This window comes from Zonotrichia leucophrys, chromosome 7, assembly GCF_028769735.1.
Source record: "Zonotrichia leucophrys gambelii isolate GWCS_2022_RI chromosome 7, RI_Zleu_2.0, whole genome shotgun sequence".
NCBI lineage: Eukaryota > Metazoa > Chordata > Aves > Passeriformes > Passerellidae > Zonotrichia > Zonotrichia leucophrys.
The window spans coordinates 19,509,647-19,533,215 of record NC_088177.1 but is presented as its reverse complement, the minus strand read 5'-3'; positions in this window follow the sequence as shown (position 1 = coordinate 19,533,215).

Sequence of the window (23,569 nt, the reverse complement as noted above, 5' to 3'; positions counted from 1 at the left end):
TCTCCCCTCACCTCAGGCTGCCAGTGACCCCAGCATTCCTGCTCCCACTCCAGCTAGCACACCTTCGTTCCCACATATCACAGACTCCCGTCAGGCCTGTTTGATCCCACAAGGTGTAACTCCGCTGGCTGTGTCTGGGTGCCTGCTCCTTTAAAGAAGCAATTTTACTGCAAGGAAAGACCGCGGCATTATGTCACACTCTGGGCTATTGAAATAGAGGGGGATGTCAGCACCCTGTGCCTACACATACTGGAGTCTGACCCGAGGAGCACCCAAATTCCTGATGAGACCGTGAGCCGGCTGGGGAAAACGAAAGCAGGGGGCCTTTCTATGCAGAGGGGAACATGTCCTTCCAGACGAGCACATGACCACAGCCGTGTCTGTGCTAGAAATGCGAACGCGGCCGCGCCCGGGCCCTCGCACACAGCCCCGCACGCTCGGGCGGGCAGACAGCGCGGCCACGGCTGCGGGAAGCCCGGCGCGGCCGCCCGCCCGGAGGGGCCTGGGAGCCTCGCAGCCCCCTGGGGCCCCGCCCCGCCCGCGGCCCGAAGGGAGGGTTTGTTTATTTACCTGCGGCCGGGCCGCGCCGTGCCCGCGCTCCGGGAGGGGCCCGCGCTGGCCCTGCCCGGCCGCCCCTCCCGCCGCCGCGTCCTGCCGCAAAGCCGTCCCGGCCGCCGCGGGAAACGGCTCCGCGCACCAAGGTTCCTGCCGCCGCCAGCGCCGCGCCCGCCGAGCGCCCATCGGCCGCCGCCCGTCCCGGCAACCCGCCAGTCTCACTTCCCTTAAAACACGGCACTAGGAAAACCACAGATTTCCTGTATAAACACACAGGGTAAAGCTGCACCTTTCCGAGTTTAAAGCAGCCGAGGTTCTCAGGGAGCTGGCACTTGGCTTCAGGAGAGATGGCAAACGCAAAATCCTAACGGGATTTCAACAGTCCCCAGTGCGGGCTCGCTCACCTGGGCGCGAAGGCTGCAGGAGCAGTGTGGTGCATGAATCCGTATCGCCACAGGGCAGCAAAGGATCTCCAGCAGAACCTGTTGCCCAAGGAAAACAAAGGCTTACAAGACAATTACAAATGGTTTGTTTCAGGTAGCATGGCAACCACCCGGCAGTACTGGTCTGTAAAAATAACCTCACGGCAAGAAATAGCCATGTCTGGATGAGGGATGCACCTGAATTTTGACGTCCCATGCACACAAACCACCTCTGACCAGCACCATGCACAGGTCTGGGCTCAGGGGTGGCTGGTGTCTCACTGGCTGTGCCACTGGGGACTCGGTGGGGCTGTGCTGAGCAGCAGAGACCAGGTTAGTGCTGAAGTGGAGCCACAAGATGTGGTGCTGAACTGAATCCATCAAGCAGATTCACAATCCACAGCAAAAGGCAGGAGTTAGGTCAGCTTCCACCAGTAGTTTTTCATCTCCTCACACATCAACCATTTAGTGTATACTGCAAAATGCAACTGGCATAATTAACTAAGTAGTATTTGAATGGGTTATCTCACTTCAGTGACAGCAAGGATAAATGAGAGCCTTTGGCCTACAAAATACCAGTTAATCTAGCTGAAAAGTAAATCCAAAGATAACATATTACTAGACCACCATACATTCCAAGTCCTGCTCCCAAAGATGAATGGCTTCTTCACTGTGTAACAGTCAAGGATTGATTTTTTTTTTAATTCAAATTCAGCTGTATCCACCTAGATCCCACAAGGGACAAGGCAGTATCTTTACCTGCCATGTTATTTACCACTATCCAGCCTTTTATCAAATGGTACTTAAACATTTATCTCTGGGGCTCCTCAGAAGGAAAGAGACTCTCTAGAACTCCTGTGTCTGACAATGTTTCAGAACTTTGTCTCTCTTCCAGTTACAAACTAAACATTTCCTTTCAGACCCAACCAGAGCGTGCACAGGGCATGCTGGTCCATTACCTGGGGGGACACAGCTATTTTTCCCCGCTGTCAGGGGAAAAAAGCAGGCAATGTGCACTGTAAAAAACCTATCTCTATCTCTTTCTTGCTTCTGATTCCTCTAGTTGATTTCTCTAGCAGATATTTTTCTTCCTGCAGTCTGTGTGCCAATGGAGAGAGGAAAAAAAACCCCAAATATCAACACTACCTTTAAGAGCTGCAGGAAAACACTCTTGGTTCTGAAGAAATAGGAATCTTTGAAAAATTTTTTGTTATAACTATGTATATCTTTCAGACTGCAAGCTTCAGATTTTGCAATTTTCATTTTTAAGCATATAATTGTCCCTCAACATGAAATCACAAGCTGTTTCCAGTAAGATATACTGGTTAAAGACAGTGGTGGCTATCTATCAGAACCTTCCTCACAGCTTGACTTCCAGCTCTGTTCTCATTGCTCACCAACCATCAGCACAAGGCCCAATACTGAACTATGCATGGACCCATATGGTGGTTACCTGTATGAGTAAAAAAATTGTACATTGTTTTTCCATATGACAAAGTCACATAAAGGAACTCATCTTCCTGCTACTTGGAATGTGTCAAATGTATTTTTTTCCTTAGTTTCAACACTGTGTTGAAAGAGGAAAAAAATTCTCTCTTTAGCAATACTGGAAACAGCTGCTCTCCTTGTGGGACAGTTTGCAGGACCAAGTGCTCCTTCAATCTGAACATCTTCCATGAGTACTCCAGAATCATCTTACAAAGACCAGATCACTGCACCATGTATTCCTAAATTTGGCTCCTGCTCACAAGAATCCAAATCTCCTTCTCGAACTGGGAAAGTCTCAACAACCCTCTGGGAACATCCTTTGCTGGCATAATGAGGAAGGAGTGATGCCCATTTATTGTGGCCATTGACCGACTTGACAGCTCATACCAGCTGAGCATTAGACCCACCAGTCTTCCACTGCCTCTGAAAAAGTGGCCTTTTTTCACACGTTTTAATTACTGACTCCCTACATAGAAGCTATTTCCTCACAGAAAGGCCATTAACTGGAGCGTTCAGCACAAGATGAAGCCTTTCTGATAATTGTTGCTTGAGTTCTTGTTTGTGAAAATAAATATCATCAGATGATTAAATTAAACACCACAGCCAGCCCGGCTATACACTATTTTCACTTATCATGCAGAAGGGGAGATCAAAGAGAAAAGCTCAGGTAGAATTATCCCAACTCTTCCAAGTTTGGCTGATAGCTACGCATTGAACACACTAATTAGCTTCCTGCTTAGGGTGTGCAGCACAAAATTAACCCTCCCAAAATTGGGTGGTACAGCCATTTTCATGCTCTGCAATCAACTGCATGCAGAAGGATGAGTGTCTGATCTCTGTATAGTAAAGCAGCAGCTCTGCCTGATTCTGAGGGCTCTTGGGCCTCCATCCCCTTAGGAATTTTGTGTGGGTGCGAGGAGAGCTGTGCCTAGGGAACACGAGGAAAGGCTGGAGGCACCCCAGTCCTGCGGGGTTTCTGCCTCCCAGCCCTTCCCTTCCCTCCTGGTGGGCAGCCATGCCCAGCTCTGCGCTCCCGCAGTGAGCAGCAGCACGGCTCTCACAAGCCCCTGGCACGGGGAGATGAAACAGGAGGATGGTTTCGGAGAGGGACTTTGGCCCAGCACTTGCCTGCTTTGCCTCCTTGGGCCCTGGAGGGCAGGGGAGAAGAGCGAGGCAGTGGGCAGCGTAGTCTGTTCCCACTGCGAGCCCGCTGTCCTCCCGTGAGCACACACACCCACACAACCAGAAAGCTCTGCTATTCTTCTGCTAATGGGATTGGCACCGCTTAAAGCAGTCTGCGAGGGTATTGTCTGCAACCACAGCAAGAGAAACATTATTCAAAGGCTATTCAGGCCCCAAAAGAAGCGGCAGAGCAGAGTAATTATCGAAGACTCTCCATTAACGAGGGCATCTTTGCTCTTTGTCTGTGTTGGTTTAATAAGGGCCACTAATGGGGCCGGGGGAGGGGTGCACTAATGCTTCTAAACAAACCTCCTTCCCTTCCCCACCCCCGCCCTGTGAGGAGAGCTGCCTTTATGGGCGCTGACAGCCGGGCTGGGAGTTACCATATTGCAGAGTGACCTTCGGGAAAACTTAGTGTGAACCCGGCCGCATTCAGCCCCATCCCCACCGAGCCGCTTGGAGCATCGTTTGGGTAGCTGTTCTCTTTTTAGCCTTTCCATATTTCCCGATGCTCGCCAGACCCTTTTGTACACCCCCTGCCCGACCTCTCCCATGTCATCTTGTGACCCTTCATGGCTGGATACTGAGTGGCAGTAATGAGGGACGACAGTGCAGATTAAGTTCTCGCAGCAAAACCTGGGGGTGCTGTCCATTATCCAGCAGCTGCGACTGGGAGATGCTGCTGGGAAGGCACGACTGGAGCAGCCTCCCCTTCCCACCCTGCCAGAGAAGGCAGGCTGGGATTTAGCATGGGCCCATGTCTCTTACCTTCTGGTGATGAAGACATGGACTGAAGCAAAAGCAGGCATAACCTGTATCCTGACGTTCTTCAGAGCCACTTTCAGGAGCATGCAGCTGAAATTCTTTGGAGGGCTCCTAAACTGCCCCCATCTTCAACCACCAGCTGTAAGGGGCCAGCCAGTTTTTGAGGCAATTTGTAATATTACAGGGTCAGATGCATGCTGGTCACTAAAACAGTGAAATGGGGCCAAGAGGTCTCAGGAGGTGTCTGCAAAAGACAGCACTGAAAGAGAGAACTGTAATGGCACACACAAATATGAGTATTGAATGATACAGCCTGTTCCAGGGTGGCGTAGATAGAAGGTTGAGAATTTCTAGAATCATTTTTAGCCAATGAGGAATCTCAAGAACAATAAAAGGAAATTGTTCCCCCAGCACTTGGAAAGGTCTTTTACTGAAGCTAAGTTATGGACACTGTGCTGTTCTATCTCACCTTCAAGTAGACGGTTGTACTGCACAACCAGTCCATGGACTGCAGAGACAAAGCAGTGCCTTTGTGTCTGTACATGTGCAGGGCAGCAGTCTTGGGAACCTCACTGCTGAGCCTCTTTTGTTACGATAAATTATTTCATTCAGCTGAGGTATGGAGTAACAAAATTCTCTGCACAGACACCCACCCAGTCCTCTCCATTTAGGCAACTATCCTGGTGCTAAAGGTTTATCACAAACAGAGGAAGAAAGATATGTGGAGACAGACTCCTCACTTAAACCACCTGACTGGTTTGAAGAAACAGCCTCCACAAAGGAGTTTACATCTGTTTCCTCAGGGCTTGGCAGTTTTGAAATTTTCATGATTTTTGCCTTTACAACATTTCACCAGTAACTGCATCTCTTCTAACAAAAGAAGCTTCTCTGAGGTGCTCCTCTGAACACAATCTCTGTAGGATAAAAACATCTCAGAACAATCTTGCAAGTCAAAGAAAGAACAATATCCCTTTACACACAGAAAGGTAAGCCTCAGTGAAATTAAATCATACCTGAGGTCATTCTTGCCGTGGCAGAGCTAGGAAGTCGATACAGTGCTTTCTCCAGAGTCCTACTACAGTGTATCAAGATCACTGGTATTGCTTCACCCTCTTGAATCACACTTCAGGATCATCCTCCTCATACAGAAAATCTATCCTGTTTTCAGAATTTCCTTTTCACTTTAATCACTTTCTGTTTATATTATATTTTTTCCTTCTTAATAATCATTAAACATGCATAAAATAATGGTTACTAGTAGCACAGGACCTGGCCTCTGGCATGGGTTTTGCTTTATTAGTGTCTTTAAAAGTCCTCCTTCTTTGCCTCTAGTAGATAATACTGCCAGCTTTGTTGCAAATGAAGACAATATTTGAAAAAAAAGCAGTGATTCAGAAGGAAGAACTGAAATGTCATTGACATCCAAAGCAAGGAGAAATTGATGGAAAGGTGAAAAAAAAGTAGGTTTATGGCTTAGAAGATATGGATACCATAAAACAAGTAATTGCAGCATGTAAAGGAGAGGCAGTCAAAGCAGAGATTTGTCATGAGAAGGGGGAGTCTTGAGACCCCTCATGACAGAAAGCTCAGTGAGCAGTTTGTGCATGGCAGGCTGAAAGGAGGAGAGCTCACAGTATCCCATCTCCCAGTGACAGAGATAGGATGGGCAATGAGAGACTGGTGGATCTATTTCTTGGAACTTCAGACACACTAGGACAGCTGAAGATGAGGCATCAGGTACAAAAGAGATAGAAACTCAGCAAGTAAGGTCTTGGAAGCAAAGCTTTGGTCTAAGAGCCACCATCTTGTCTGCAAGTCTTTGTCCAATTTATTCTCCTCAAGGTCTAGTTCCTGCAGTGAGCAGGGAATGACTACATCAGATATCATCAACCTAGTTCTGTTTAGACTCATTCATTAGCACCTATAGTACGGTACAGAGATATTCTCTCACCACCCTCCCCCTTTATTTATTTTTATTATTATTAATAATTTTACTAGCACTTGAAGCTAACAGACAATGAGTGCAAGTGGATTCCTCCAGGTTGCTCTGCTTCACTTTACTGCTGTTGTTTAAATAAACTATCTGGGATCTGATCTGAATCCTACTAAAACAATGAAAGGACCTTGGCTGTGCAGTTTTGGATTGTGCCTTGAACTCTGTTTGATCTTATTTAAGGTATCTTGAGCTATTTATTCAATTGCACCTTTGTCTTGAAACCCAGGGAAACTGGACTAGAGTAAGGAGGAGTAAAGTATGCATTTCCAGAAAATCCTTTGTGTATGTTTGCAAGAAGAAGACTTATTATATGGGACAGGAAGCAGCTATTAATCTTTGCAAGTGCCATCCTGGTTTTGTTCAATGTAATTTCCCTGCTTTGTGTTTGTATCCTTAGAGCTCTTCTTTCTCTACTAAATAGGTCTTGCTCTGCCAGTTTAGCAAAATCTGTCCCTCTAATGTCCTCAGCTGGTGCTTCCTGCACCTCCTTTTCATTCCTGCAGGCCATTCTCCTGGTAACAGGAGTGCCACAGAGATGCACCCACTCACTCAGCAGCCTGGTAGATCAAGGGTTCACTAGAATAGGGGGGACACTAGTGACTGTGTGACATTTTTGCCTGTCCATGCAGCCCCATTTAGCAAGATTCACAGGCAGGAATGCCACATTAGGGTGATGACTTTCTTCCTTTACTCCTCTGGTATGCCGTGGGCTTCCTGTGTGAGTTTAAGCAAGCTGCTTTAGTCTCCACATCTCCATCTCCCTGTCCAGAAAGGGAAATGCTGCTGCAAGGGTACATTTGAGAACACTTAAACTCTACTCTAATAGGGACTGAGAAATCAAGTTTTCATTCACTCCTGTCCTTACCAGAAGTGGCTTCTGTATCCTTGCACCATCTTTGGCCTCCCCATCTTATGGAGTTATAGGCAGCATTAAGGGATGCAACTGAATGTTCAGTACTCTCGTTTCCTGACATGTCTTCTGCTCTTCTCTACCTGCCTACCTTTGCTCCAAGCCCAACTCTCTCCTTGTCTTGGCCTTTTGTGGCCTGTTTTGGTGCAGTCCATGGTTTCCTCAGCTTCCCCATCGTAGGCACTGACCTTATTCTGGTGTCAGGACATTGCTCACTCATCCTGTGAGGTCTTTAACTTGGCAGTAGAGAGGAATATCTGTACCATGGGAGGCAGCTCAGTGCAGAGATTCCCCTATCCAGCACCAATCCTGCCAGTTTTGGGACTGTCAGTGCTGTCTGTGCAACACTTCACTCACCTATCTGTGGGGCCTTGTGAGTGGCCATCCTGCACCCAGAGCCTGGGCCAGTCCCTCTGCATGGTAGCACAATCCTGTGGAGCCTCCAGCCAATTCAGGGATGTCTCACAAGACACTGCTTGCATTCAATGTGGATACAGCCTATGTGAGCTCCTTGCTGGGATGCAAATGCTGTGGGAAGGAAATATTGAAGCTGGAGTGAGAGGAGTGAACAGATGTTTTACAGCAATAACTTCCACCCCAATCCATCTGGAAAGGTTTGGATAGAGAGCCCTGATCCAGATTCCATCTAGAAGAAGACTGAGATGCCAAAGCTTTCACAAACATAATCTATTGACTCTACCTTAAAAAAAGAAGTCTACAACAACTCACCACTTGTAATTGCTACTGCTAACAAGTTGCTTTTATTTTCTCCTATGGAGTTACAGTCAGACCTTCAGTGTCTGCTTCTGTACTTCTCTACAGTGACTCTTCATGTTAATGCTAATTTAATTAGCAAGTAGCAGAGCAGGGAACTCTGGATGATGTTTTAGCCCTCCAGGTGAGCTGCAGTTCCATCAAAGTTAGAGCAGCCTCAGGGCTCTTTTTCTTTCTGGTGTAAGGGCCAGAGCTCTCAAGACCATAAATGTGGCCCACAGGTATAATTTTCCCATAGCTACAACTGCTGTACAAATATTATCCTGGGACCTAAAATCCTCTTTACTCCATCTATGCATCATGGTATTCATTCAAAGTACATCCAAGAATATGATCAGCCTCAACAGTATGTGTTATAATAGTCTCAGCCTTTTTCATTGTAACTTTTAAAGTTAGGGCACAAATAAAAAGAAGGGGAAAAGGTTGATAGAATTAACAGGGAATCCAAGTAAATAAAAACAATGTATTGGTGTTCATGCAGATTAACCTTTTAGGTGATAAAGGAACATAAGTTTGTCTTGGGCAGAGGAGTCTCTACAGTGTCACCTACAAGAGACTAACAGCTTTTAGTACTTACTACATCCTGTAAGAGTAAAGCCCAAGCAGTCAAGCTTTACACAACTGTGTCACAAGATACCAAGGAGAAAAGCTTTGGCACCCTGTATCTGAGTATACCCTGTAGAGGGCAAAGTATCTTCTACTCCACAAATCAGACTGAGCTGCAAATCAAAACTGTAGTACTTATTCATAGGTGTCTATGAAGTCAAAGCCACTGTAATGCCTTCCCATCTTCAGCCCTTTGCAAGAGCCCCCCTTTTCTGGCTTCTTTATAACAGGATCTATAGCCAGCAGGACAGCACGTTTCTGGCAGTAATATGCCACTGAAATACTGTGACTTGCATTTGAGTGATTATTTTGTGTCATATCTGACATCACCTGTCTATACGGACCTTCCTATCGGATCTATGACATTTTGCCCACCGTGGCTACTCTGCCGGAGCCCGTGGCCAGGCATCAGTGCCCTCTCCCGGGCAGAGCTGGCCCCGCACGAACGCCAAGCCCGGCTCGCAAAGCTCTGCACTGCAAGCAAGCCTGCTTTGCCTCAGGCACTGGAGCAGTATGATTGTCCTTTTGCTGTTGCCCTGACACTTCAAGTAACCTCACCGAGCATTACAGTGACAGCTGAGCTTCTCCTGAAGGAGTAAGGATTAGCTGAAATATAACTAAACAGATGACAGGTGGTGCTCACTAGGATTGGAGGTCCACATGTCAAGAATTCTGAATGATGAAATGGATGCAATGTAAATTAAAATTTCTTCTGATTAGGGTAATCAGCTAATATATTTAAGCTAGGCTAGTTCAAGTGTGGTTGCATTTCAGCCTCCAAAGACCCCAAATTCTGGTTGCTAATGTGCTGTCAACTGCACTGCTACAGTGACAGATCCCTAATGAAAAACAAGGAGGAGAAGGCAAAAGAGTCAGTCAATATGTTTCACAATGTTACCTTGAGGTTTCAAGCCTCCTCCTTGGGTGCTTTGGAGAATTTTGCTTGGACTACTACTTTGTGTATACACACACATAGTAACACAAGTGCTCCTGGTGTTACAGTCCTGTGTGTTCATAGGGATATGAGAGACAACTTATTTCCTCAGAGGAAGTTGGGAAGATAAATCCAGTCACAACAGGGAGGTGCTCAGATATAGAAGAAATTGCAGCTACAGCATTTCAACATCTGAGTGTCTCTGAAAGCCATGTGTAATTTCCTAAGCAGATACATTCAGCCCTTCTAATTTTGCCAGTGATGGAAAAAGGTGCATTATAGTCATCAACAGCACTTTACTTTCCATCTGTGTTTCCTCAAGAATTGTGCAAGGTATCATGATTCATTCTGACTGCTCAAGCCATGAGCTCCCTCTAGCATCAAAAAGGATTAATGCAGTTGGTACCTTTGTCATCCTGAAGGAACAAAGAGCAAATATAAGGAAATATCAGTAAGATGAAAGACGTCTGACTCTTTTCTTCTTTTCTGGACCAAAAAAAAAAAACCAAAAAACAAAAACCACTCAAAACCAACAAAACAAAAACAAACACCAAAAAAAAACCAAACTAAAAAAAACCAAAAAAAACAAACCAAAATTCTTTAAGCTAGTTACATGCACATAGGTAAACATTGTCACCCTAAGAATGATGAGGCAAACACACTCCCAGGACGGGAAAAGGCAGGATCTTAGTTTACATCCTAATCCCTGAAATACAGGTAGAAATTGTGCAAGCCCACTCTGGTTATTAGCTTTCACAGCAGACCAATATAAACCGGCAAGATGATGATTCTGGCCTTGGAGCTGTGCTCATTGTTTAGATGAGCATTGTCACCAGAAAAAAAGTAAAAAGAGAAAACAGAATGAACCCAGATAATAAGCAGGTGAAATTATCCTTTAGAGTACTTCAGACCACAACATTCCAGTTGGCCATTTAGAGCTTCTCTAGTCTTTCCTTCCAATTTATAGCATTTGGGAGCAAAACAGGATTGTTTCAGTGGTGTTAGAGCTCCCCTTCCCCAGGTCTACTACACTTGAGTAAATCGTGTCAGTGAGAAAAGCATCTTTGGGCTATGATTTAAATCTTTTGGAGTGTGTTGGCAAGTTTCCTTTCCCAGGGCCAGGGAAAGAAGAAGCCATGTAGCCAACATCTGTTTTGGTTGCATTTGGGCGTGGCTGTGGCGGTGACAAGCACAAACATGCTAAAGCCTGTATCTCTGCTCCACTGACTATAGTATTTCTGTATTTCTGTTGTGCCTGGGGCACGGGAAGCCACTCTCTATGGCACAGCAATTCTCTCAAAACACAGAGAGAGCAAAGAATGTCAGAGTGAGGCAAAACTCCTAACAAGATGGGAAAGGTCAAATGAATTTGCTGCTACACACAGTTGCTGGTGAAAACTGCAAGCCAAACTAGAAGTAACATCAACCTTTATACCAGTGCTCAGTAGTTTAGAGAGCTCCTTCTCTCATGCTCAGAAGCCACAACTCTAGTCCAGGCAGGCATTGCAGACCTCAGTTGCTTGTGACATTCCCAGTGATTCTGCACCAGTGTCTGCTGTCCTGTGTGGTCATCTTATTGCAGGGGCTCCATACTGTTGCCTCCTTATCTCAAAAGTTTCATACCTATTGGTGTTTCTCATAGGCAGCTCCTCAGAGCACCGACTCTTCTTCACAAAGCAGCAAACTAACTCCAGTTCCCGTCTCACACAGCCACCACCCTCTTTTATAGCACTCTTCTTCTCATTGGTTACAGCTGTGGCCTGGTAAAGTCAGGCCTGTTCCTAATCTTTGCTAATTGGCCCAGCTGCAACTCTTTAGGGGTAAGATTACTTTCTACACTGTCTTTATTTTCTTATATTCTATCCCCCTACAGTCCTGTCTTTGACATCCGAGTCTCGTCTTTCATATACATCCCAAGTCCATCACTGCTACCAATATTCCAGAAAGATCAAGCACCTCATTAAACTCCCTATGAGGCCTCAGTTTTGAAGAAGCTTATGCAAGAAGAATCTTTCTCTGTGTTAAATCCAAACCAATCCAGTCTTGCTGGGATGATCACAGACTTCATTCAAGGTTGCAAGTTGCAGAATAAGTAGCACTGGAAATCCAGGAGCCTCTCCTTCTCTCTTCATACAGTCTGAGATGCTTTAACTTCATGCACTCATGTTGTGGCCAGAGAGTCCCAGTGACTCACACACAAGACACGTGTTGTGTCTTTTCTTAGGAAAAGAAGAGCATTGTGCTAAGCAGGGACACTGCAGCCTCTGCCATACCCCCTACTGCCAGGGCAGGGGGAAGGACTCACAGGGTGAAGTGCAGGGCAATCAGCTGATGTGGAAAACCAGGTCAGGCCAGGCTCAGATAATCACATATCTGCCAGTGCTGATACTCCAGAAGTGGTGCCTAATGATGCTGGTAATTGCTTAGAGCTCATCTACATTTACAACTTTGGCACTGCCTCTCCTTTCAGTGCTACTTCTTCTGATGTCTTACATGCACCACCTCACAGACCTCCTGTCTGATTGCACGGGCCACCAGACTGCAACCCCTCCCTCTCCACCTGTTTGCAGAACAAAGCAATGCTGCACACTGGCTGACAGAAGATATTAGTACAATTTTTCACTCCTCAAAAATCTCACGACGCTCCCCTGTGTAAAAATTTTAAATATGTCAGCTCTTGGCTCTGTTTCTGGGTTTAAACAAAACATTTATCATGGACTGTTATCTTTTTATCATCTCACTGCTATGTCAGCAGCAAGACACTAAATAATGAACACAAAGTACTCCAGGCATCTCAGAGCAGTCAGCATCACTGCCTCACACCATGCTATCTTTGGCTATGATGCCAGTCAAATTTCTCTGGAAACCTGTTGAGCTTTGTAACATTATGCCCAAAAAGCAGTGTTTCTCTGAGTGCAGAGGTGGCTCCAGTGTCTCTTCTTTTTCGAAAGAAAATGGAAATTCTGGGCATTCAAAGTTAAATACAAACCTGGTTTCCCTACTTGAAACCATTTAAACTGCAGTCAGGAATCTACAGCTCATTTCAAAATAGTAATTTCATTGCTAAAAACTCCTGACAACTCTCAAAGAAATGGGAGCTCATCAATTCTGAAACACAGACAAAAAGAGCAAATACAGCATGTGAAGTGTCTCTCAAATGTCTTCTGATAATTATCAATAACATGTAACTTCTACTATTTGTTAGAAAATATATGAAATATCATATCTTGCCATGAAGTACTTGTGTCTTATGCTCTAAGTATTAACTATTAACTTATTTTAACTTACTCTACATAAGAGATCAGATAAAACAGACCCTACAATGGATACACAAAGGAAAGAACACCAAATAAAAGCCTGACAAAGCCAACAGAAACCAAAACCACCACAGACTGGCATTTTAGAAAGTGCTTTATTTCCCAGTTCTTTCTGCAATGCCTCACAAACATTATTTTTGTTTGCAAGATCAGAATAAACATCAGTGTACCACCAAAAGTATTAGGCTGTAGTTAATCTCTGAAACTTCTTACCTTACTAATGTTAATTATGCTGGCTGACTTTATGGTACATCTTGTTAGCACCTGTCCCCAGTGAAATTTTTTCCATTTTTGTAGTTATTAGCTATTCTCACTAGCAATCTCTCATTTTGCAAAGGAGTTCAGAAGTCTGAAATAAGAGGAATGGAGAAACTTTTGTTCATAGATTAAACTAGATGAATAAAAACATTTCACTATGAAAACATCAATCTTTTTGAATCTTTTTACAATTGCAACTGATGAACCCTAGGTCACAGCTCCTGAAGATGCTAGATTTGGTTCCAGTGTAGTCTGCCTTTTTTTTTTTTTTTTAAGATGTTAAATTCACTTTGCCTGATCCAAGGAAAAATCTCAAGTTTATGGAATACTTGAGCACAAAATATTTTTGGTAGCTATGGAACATGGATAATCATGGACTTTTCCAGAGCAGCTGGTGGCTAAATAAAAAATGAATAATTCCTTTCCCTTCTATAAAACTTAAAAAGAAAAGAGAATTGCCATATGTATTACTTCTATGGCCCTGACAGGGCCAGAAAAGCTTAACGAATAAATTATACACAAATAAACAGTAAGACAATAATCAATAATCAGTGATACAATTGGAAGAAAATACTTGAAGTTACAGTGAAAGTACAATTCTTTCTGAAGCTCATCTAATTCATTATCAAAGAAGTCTTTTTCATCCAACTGTTCATAAACAGTTTTATGGACAACTAACAATTCACCATGTTCCTTGTAACAGAGACTCTTCCCTTTATAGAGAAATGTGAAGAGAGAAGATGAAAAGATTAATTTAGCTAATGTTAGGAAGCTATCCATCAATTTTATATTCCATTGCCCCCATTATAAAGCAGTAAGTGCATCATAGTACCCTGACTAGGTACCCTTGGTGTCCAGTGCCAGGTATTTTCCAAAGGTGGTGTAAGAACTTACATATAAAACTTACCCTCTAAAGGAAGTTCCCTTCTTAATCAGGAAAATAACCTCTGGAAAGCACAAGAATATAAATCTCATTGCCAAACTCTGCTTATTTCTTTTCCCAAAGTTAACAGCACTTTCACCAAAGATGCCACTCACCACAAACTTTGCCCCATTCTGAAGCACTGCTAGACACAAGACTGGGGAGATGCCACACCGTTAGCACCTGTAAGAACAGCTTTACCAAAGTATATAAAGTAGAATCTACTGCTGCAGCATCCTCTCCTCAGAATGACTCTCCCATGCTCAAACCTGTAAAAATATGTCTGGTATTGTTTTCCAGTGAAATGTAAGGGATTAGACATGTTCCTGAGTTAATTCTCCACCTGAGATCTACTCCAGTGAAGTGAGTATGCTGGACTTGAAAGGCCTAACCAGAATACGTCCAGAAATGGAATTCCTGATTCAGACACGGTACACTACTTCCTTCACACAAAATTAATTCTTAAAAATAAAAAAATGAAAGGCAATAGTGACTTGCAGTGATCAAACAGACATCAGGATTTTCCACCATGACTTGTGCCCAGATGTAAATTTCAATATTTGAATCAATATGAGGAAAGCTAATATAATTTATTGCCAATTAAAATGGATTAAAGCACTGAGAAACAAAAGCAAATTCAAACAGCACATTCCCTTCCCATTGCCCTCTTTCCTTAGACTCAACTTTGAGCCCCAGCTTCTCTGTCTCCCCTCATCCAAGGCAGCACAAGGCAAAGAGAAATATGGGCATTGCAGTCTGTAACAGCTCCTTTCTGTTGCTCCAACATGGTCCTCTCCACAGGCTGCAGTCCTTCAGCAGAAGCCTGTTCTGGCATGGCTCCTCTGCAGTTCCTTCAGAAAAATCTGCACCTGCTCTGGCATGTGATCCTCTGTGGTCTGCAGGGAACACACCTGCTCTGGCACCTGAAGCAATTCCTCCCTCTCCTTCTTCTCTGACCTTGGTGCTGAGAGAGCTGTTTCACCTTCTTCCTCACTCCTCTCTGCCACGCAGCATTTTCCCTTTCTTGCAGACCCCTCCCCAGAGGTGGCCCAGTTTCACTGATATGCTCAGCTGTGTCCTGTGTCCATTGCAGAGCTGCCAGGAACCAGCTGTGTCCTGCACAGGGCCACCCACACCAGGGCACCTGAACTCAACACAGAAGCACAAACTCAAAGTTGAACATTAAGAACTTCCTGGCCATCTCCTGTGCTCTCTTTCAAGCTGTGCCCAAACAGTCATTTGTGGGACACAGTGGGGCAGACCCACACACTGAGCTGGGCTCACAGCAATAACTTTGTACTGATAAGGTGCTGGTGCACCAAGTGCAAGACACTGCTGTCACCAGCACAGCTGTATATTTGTGCTGGCCTGTGTGGAAATACAGGTGCAGGAGCAGAACCTGTGGCAGGTGCTTCCTCTGAGGACTTCTGGAGTGAAGGGGCAGTGGAGCTCACCCCAGTATTTCCCACTCCTTAAGCAAAATGCAATGATAGCTTACTTTTCAAACAAAACCCCCAAACAAAACTGAGGACAGAGAAATTTTCTAAAATGATAAATTTGTTTCTGTGCTGCTCTGAGTATGAGAAAGAGGCAACAGGAGAAAGGCAGAAAAGTCAAAAATCAGAACATGTTAAAACTATTTCCCCACTCCCAAAAAGCAATGAGTACAGTGGTAGGAGACAACAAAAAATATGGCTAGGCCAGCGAGAGGTAATTTTATGGCTTGTATTATGTGCAAAGTTAGAGATGCACTAGCACCTGACATGAAAAACCTGTGCAGCCAAGAAATTATTGTGAGGATATTGATTTTAAACCAGTAAAGGCCTCTTTCCACAGATCATCTGTTCTCAGCAGAAGTCAGGTGAAGAAGGTTCCCACTTCCTCCATCTCCTTCCACATACAGAACAGCTCAGATGTGATAACAGCTTTGTCAACAGCCAAGACCACGGAGTTATCAGACCAGTTTGCATTCAGAAGATAACCAGCACACTGAAGATAAAAGCAAAATACACAATTAACATTCTAGCTTTTATTAGATGTGAGCTCAGAGCATAAATAGTAACAAAATCAACAATTAAAAAGCAGTATATTAAAAAAACATTTACCATCTAAAGTGAGCCATTTCAGCAATAAGAAATTGCCATCTTCAGCTGTAACTTTGAGAGCTTTCTATCTCCTGCAAGCAGTTTTTCGCAAACTTGTCTTCCTCTTCTGTTCTCTGCTCTGGTCTCTTGACAGTTATCTGGAGTACTCTCAGAGGTAAGGGATCCTGAGAAAACAGCAAATGAACTAAGAGATAAAAGTGGAAGAGAAGGGGGAAACACCTGCATGCTTCTGGCAACTGAAGTGTCCTCTGTTAGAAACAAAATTTCCAGTTCTCTCTCACATTTAATTTTAGCTTTAAAAGAAACAGCCCTGCAAAAAAGTTATATTTATGTAACTTAACAGTGACCTGAAAAGGCAAAACTGAACTTAGATCTTATGATAGATTTTTAGGCCCAACTTGTGATTAATTTGCAGAAGCACTGTTAAACTGTAAGCTGGCTGTGGGGAGAAATTGAGATTTGTTTTCTTCTCACTGCTGACTAGTGTTTGTCAAGGAACATATTTAAGAAAAAGTATTGTGTAAGGGCAATGCTATGTAAAGAGCAGGAATGCCTACTTTCCATTATATTCTTCAGTTGCTTATTCCTTCTACCAGCTCCTATTCCTAAATTAAGCACACTTGAGGATGACTGTTCTAGGCACTCCCAACTGTCTCTACATTTTCCACCAAATTTTCATACACAGAGACTTTATCTTCCCTTAAGCTGGAAAGCAGAATTCTATGAGCCATCCTTCAGGAGATTAATATCACCAGCTCTGTATCAGGCAGAAACACAAATGCAGCTGTTCTTGGGAGCTGGAAGATTTATCTTCCACTCAACAAGCACTGCAGAACACAGGGGCATGGCCTCAGAATTTGTCCCTAGCTCAGACAGAGCTCAGATTAAGATCAAACTCACAACAGAAGGCTCTCAGTTCATGAGACTTTACTATTTTTGACACCACTGGTATCACTAAACCAATGCAAATTCCATGCACAAAGAAAATTTGCCCCATCTAGAACTGATGTGACAGATGTTAATCAACAAAAGGTGGTTTGCAGAAATTGTTACTGGCATGCTGTCAAGTGACCAGGTAGATCATGCAAATGAAAAAGTGCCCTCACGTGATGGGACAGGTGTTAACTATGGATTCTGGTGTTAGATGCAAGACACTGAACACAGCACAGATGGAAGATCACCTACAGAGGAAGAAAAGTGCCAAACCTTTTAGGCTCTAAGCATGGTGGTTTTGAGGGGTAGTTTGGAATGCTTCATGTTCTGGATAAAAAGAAAAAGAAAGTGAAAAGGCTTTGGTTATTTTAGGTTATTAAAGGGTTAGAAATATACAACATTATTAAGTTAAATCTTACTCTGTAAAAACTGTGTATCTGAAAGACTCTGGATAAAAGCTCTCTGCTGTTTCTTTATAAAAATGCTTTTATTTACTTTAATAAAATGCACAGAGACAGTAAAGAGATCAAGGAGATGCCACTGGCCTACAGTTTCAGTATGACATGCAAAGATGGCAATGTATGAATGAGTATTCATTAACATTTTAGGACACACTCATAAAAACATTGAGATCTGTCAAAACACTAGGCATTTTGTTGAGTAGACCAGAGAGAGTCAGCAATAATACTAATATTCTGAAAAGGAAGATTTACTTTTATTCTCTATTGGAAAATTCTCTTCCTCCCACCAAAGAAAGTGCATTACATAGAAGTCATGTCATCAAATTTTATTCTCCTCTGTTTCATTCCTGCAGGTCCTCTCACAAGATCTTACACACTTTCATGCTCTCCACGTTCCTTGAAGGCTTGTAGAACTTCTTGAGTGGGCAAGCAGAAAGAACAGCTAAGAGACAAGTGTCAGCACAATCACTGCTTGTCAAGGCTGCTTTCAGGACTAGCACAGACAATGTCAGTCAAGCACAAGGACACTGGCACTGAGCTCCCTCTCTCACTGATCTGCCAACACACACCTCTGTTTCTGGCTCTCCTACTGCCATTTGATTGCCACACCCAATTATGTTCTAAATAGTATCTACAGAACAGAAACTGTTCTCCAAAGAGCAGAAATATTCCTATGATCTTTCCTGGAGCCACTGAACTGTCAACACTTGACCAAGGGAGAGAGCTGAATGTTTACAGTATTTTAGTGGCAGTTTATGCTGTATTGACACTGTCCTGCTATAGAAATCCAGACAAATTAGACAAATGTCCAAATGGCAGATCCAATAGTATGTAAGCTTTTGCCCTCTAGTTCCTTCCTAGTGAGGACCCAGAAATCAACTCTTGTGAAAGCACTATACTACAAACAGATTTTCATGATGAGCCATATCAATCCCTGTTAGAAAAAGGATCAGGAGGAGTGAGAAATTTAATTTGCTCAGAACAGCATGCTCTTGTTTAAACAGGCAGAATGCCATTAACAGAAGCCAGTACATGCCAAATGACCAACTGAGCCACGCTGCAGAGAGTGAAGGATGGTTGTAGTAAAAACATGAATTCCAATTACTCACATTAAAAGATCTGACTACATGTGCCCTAAAATATCTGCATCATTTAACCACAGATAAGTGTAATTAAAATAGTATTAAAGAACTCTGTGCAAACAGCTATAGTCATATCTCCATTTTATTTTGAGGTATATACAGCTATATATGTATGCATATGCATTTTAAAACTACAAAGTATCCAAAGGTAACTTGTGTGAGGGACTATCATATACATGCTTTTGGCAAGGTGTCTTCTATCTATCAGAGGCTAAAGACTACTGATGAGAATTACTCCCACAGCTCCTATTTTCCTGTCCAAGGAAGACTCCTTAAGACAAGGACACTACATGTAAAGCTTTCCATGCTTTTAAAACCCCTTCTGTACAAGAACAGGATGGGGTCCTAGTTGACAAACATGTACCAGTAGTTTGTATGATACAGCAATACTATTTATGATCACTCCTTTGAAGACTCTTCAGAAAACACTTCAAATCCCTTCAGAAAATAAACATTTCATTTGTCATGTGCATCAGAAATGGAATGGGATACTAAGATGTAAGAGCTTACATTGGAAAAAAAAACAACATATGCACACACACTCCTGTTTATTTGCTCTTCTCTCCTTTTCCCCCCAGATCATGCCTTAGCTGCTGTTTTTGGATAGGCCAGCTGGATAGCTTCTTACCTAAAAAATTAACATCACCTCTTTTACACAAGACTTGTTTCATTCATTAATGAGGTGCATTGTTTTGGGGAGAAGATAATTGTTACTGATGGGATAGGCTCTGAAGTCTATTCCTACAAGAGCTTTGTTCAGAAAGGCAAGGCAGATCAAAGATGATTTTCTCATCAGAGACCTATAAAGAGCAGTAACTTTCCCCACCATCCTCAGCTGTATCGCACTTTCTATCCCTAATGGAACAGAATCTTCCTACCTAAACATCTGAGAACCTATCTGCTTGAATAGGCTTAAGGGAGAAAATTGCACTTTTGCCAATAGACAGACAACTTAACAGGCATCTACTACCCACAGCCAGAATCAGGAATTCAAGTGGTATGAAAGAGGTCAGCCCTAACAGCTGGCAGAAACCATCCTTTCCTCCTTGTTTTATCAAATCTTTTCAGTTGCTGTGAATGTAAATGGTCTGTAAAATAGGGCTCCTTCATACTCATCCCAGTAACAATGATAAACCCCTAAGCAGGCAAATAAAAAACCTTAATGCAATTTAAAGGAATATATGTACTTATGATTGTGGAGAAAGAGGGAGAAAAACTGATGGGGCAAAGCTCACCAGTTTACCTGTGCAGTGAACTCAGCAGCTCCTTCAACAGTCCAACAGTGAAACACTGAGAATTGGAGGGCCTGAGGGCATGGGATTTCTGTGGAAGCCTTAATAAATCTGAAGAAAGAGACATTTGGGCAGATACTGAGCTGCAGTCAGTGGGATGAGAAAAGCAGCAGGTTAATTCAGTTGGAAAGAAAAGGTTTGTTTTCCTTGGTAACAGGTAAAGAAAAAGAGTCTACAGCCCTGGGCTGAAGCTCCAAGAGGAGTTTCTTCTTTATATCAGAAGCTAAGAATGGGCACCTCAGACTATGGGGAGTCATTTATCTGCCTCTGGTGCTCACCAAAACTGAAGCAGCTTTTCTGTTTTTAAGGGCAGGGCAGGCTTCCCTTCTCTTCATACCTTTAAATTCCTACCATGAACTTACACTATCCACTACTGGCATAGAGAGGACTGGATAGACTCAGGAACTGCATTGAGCCCTTGGGCTCTCAACCCCAAAACCCCCCAGGCACAGCCCCCATCTGCCCTCCCAGCAGGAGCCTTGCTTTTCAGCAATTTCTTCCACCTGAAGTAGTTCTTCCACCTGAAGCTTCTCCCTGAAGCTGTCTTGTTCTCCATCATCCTTAAAATCCACTGCCCTGACAGAGCTCTTGCATTTCTCCCCATGAGCCCCCACAGCCACAAAATAGACCAGTACTTGAAAAGAACAAGTAGTTTACATTTGAATAGGAATATTTTACATTAAGTTACTATAGAAAAAAAATATACATACACATACATGCACAGATATTTGTGCCTCTAAATTTTGTGGAAACTGCAATGATTTTGTACCACAAAAAAGCACTCATTACCAGTATTAGTTTCCATCCAAGAGGCCTCCAGCCTTGAATGAGAGCTATAGATATGTACCTTTTTACACCTTCTCTACATTTTACGAAAAGGTTATCTTTGCATGCACATACAGAAGCACATCTCTGCTTGTTAAACAACTAATCATTCTTACAGACAACCAACAACAATAACTGGATAGGATAAGTGGATAAGATAACCAAGGATAACTGGAGAATCAGTTGTTCATTTACAGTACTGTTGACGGTCAGGAATTCTAGATTTTCAAAATAAGTGCTTGCACACAACAACCACAAGAAAAAGTAAACATCTGCAATTCCAACACAAAGTAATAACCAAGTACTGTGCATCAAGCTACATAGATTACTCTGAAAAATCAGCCTTGAGTATTCTATTTAAACAACTTTAACGATTACACGTGGCACCATTTACTTCTGATTTTTTTCACATACATAACAGTCTTCTCTGTAAAATACAGGTGGATATTAGTGAAAAAATACATTAAATCAAACAGAGACTGGACATGGGGGTGAGTTCATATTCTTCCTTCAGCAACACACACAAAACAAATGTAAAACACACTTTGAAAAAGAATTATTACATTAAATTAAAATAAATGACACACTAACTAACTGAAATATGTATCTGGAAGACAAAGAACTGAAATTCTGTAAAAATTAAGAAAACTGAAAACAAAAATGTGAGTATTGACTCAAGAATCATTTAAAATAAATTTTCCAATAAACAGAATAACAGAATTGCAAGTCTGATCCCCAGCTTTTAAAAACAACTAATTCTTCATTGCTTCTTTAAAATTCTTGCAACTTTTTCTTCTATTGTTTTCAGAGGACTATGCAAATCAGGATAGAATACGAAATTAATTTCACAACCTGCAATTCAAGATGGTTTTCTCCAGTTGTGAGCACTAGGTCAAAACCATAAATACCACCAGAAATACTGTGCAGCACAGGAGGAAACTGTAGCTCATGGTGGAAAGAACTGCACAAACCAGAACTGTTAATGAGGGAACTAAGCAAAAACTGATGGAAATATAACTTGACTTTCCTTCAGCTTTTACTCCCATCACAAATGTATTGTCTGCTTAGAAGAGAACTAAAATGGAAACAACCTCTTGCTGGTAATCTTTAGCTGTAATTTTCTTCTTTTGAAAAGAAGGATTCTCAACAATGAGTAAAAATTCTCAAAAAAAGAGCAATATAGGGAAAGAGAATATAGGTTGGAATGCAATAGTTTAAACTTTAAGAAAAGCTGGCCACAATGGAATTATTGAACACAGCAGCACAGAAGGAGGTACCCATTCTGGTATGCAGTTTTTGAGCTGGAAAAGAGAAGGGGACTGCAGAGTGAGTGCTCCACAACTAACACTGCAGCAGACAACTTCCATCTGGGAGATATTTTGGCAATTAGCAAAACGACCTACCAAAAAAACCACCAACAAACAAATAAGGCAAGATTAAAAACCCCAACCAAATAAATAAGTGCCATAGGTGAATCTTGTGGGATTTTTCCTACCTAGGAATGAGTAAAGCATACCATAAAACAAGTCAGTGTAGATACTAAATATTAGAGGCTCCGAAAAAATGGAGATTTTTTTTAATGCACTTGCCTGATAAAATACTGGCTCTTGTTTAATAAGAACATAATCCTGTTGGAAAATTCTAATGGGACCTAACCCAGAAACATTAGCTTTAAACAAATAATATTTATAATGTTAGTTAGCCTCAGAGAAGTTGATATATGTTAAGACTGAGATACAGCACCTAACAGATTTTGCATATAAAAGCATTTGGAACTCAAGTTCAATGTAAGGCTTTTGAAAGTTTAAGCTTTAAATAAAATGAAAAAATAATTTTAAATCGCCACTGTTTAGAAGATGTTTGTGAATGCTTGAATGCAAGGTAAAGTAACAATTTTAAAATGTTAATATTTTGGTTCATATAATACTCACAACGCTTTCTTCTCCACATAAATGAACTAATAAATTTCCCTGGGGTTATTTGTTTGCTTGTTTTCAAGTCTGAAAAAGAGAGAATCCTCACACTGGATTCTTCCACAGCATGCAGAAAAAGCCCCCTATTTTATGATCAAGCTCTCAACTAGTTAGCAGGAACTAATAACAAAAAGGCTCCTGTTGCTGTATAGAAACTACTCTGAACGCTGCTCTAGGAATTCAACATCTGAAGCAAACAATGCAATTGCTTAACTTGATGTCTATGTTGTTATCATTTTTACTTCATTTACAGCTTTAAATTGATTCCAAGTTATTTGTAGGTGTGATTTTTTTTTCTAAATGTCTGTTACATTACACAGCTCAGTGCTTGTCACTTATTATGGCTTTACCTCAAATATTACTAAACTTTAATTTTTATCACATTTTATTTTCTAAAGATTCCTGGTAATTATTTGAATTGTACAGACCACATAAGTCTTAGAATATGTCACCTTTGAAAAAGATTAGTTTATTTTCTGAATGTTGTGGTGACAGCATACTTGGACATAGTGCTTTGATTGCTTCCTTTGTTTGCTTGGGCTTCTCTTTGTTAGGAATGTATCCACAAGCCCTACATACCAAACAACAGCAGCTTAAATCACATTTGTCTGAGCTGATAGCTTCAAGTGCACAAAGAAAGAGGTAGATAAGCTGAAATGGCAGCATCAATCATTTTCCATGAGAAAGACTCCTACATTTAGTTGTTATG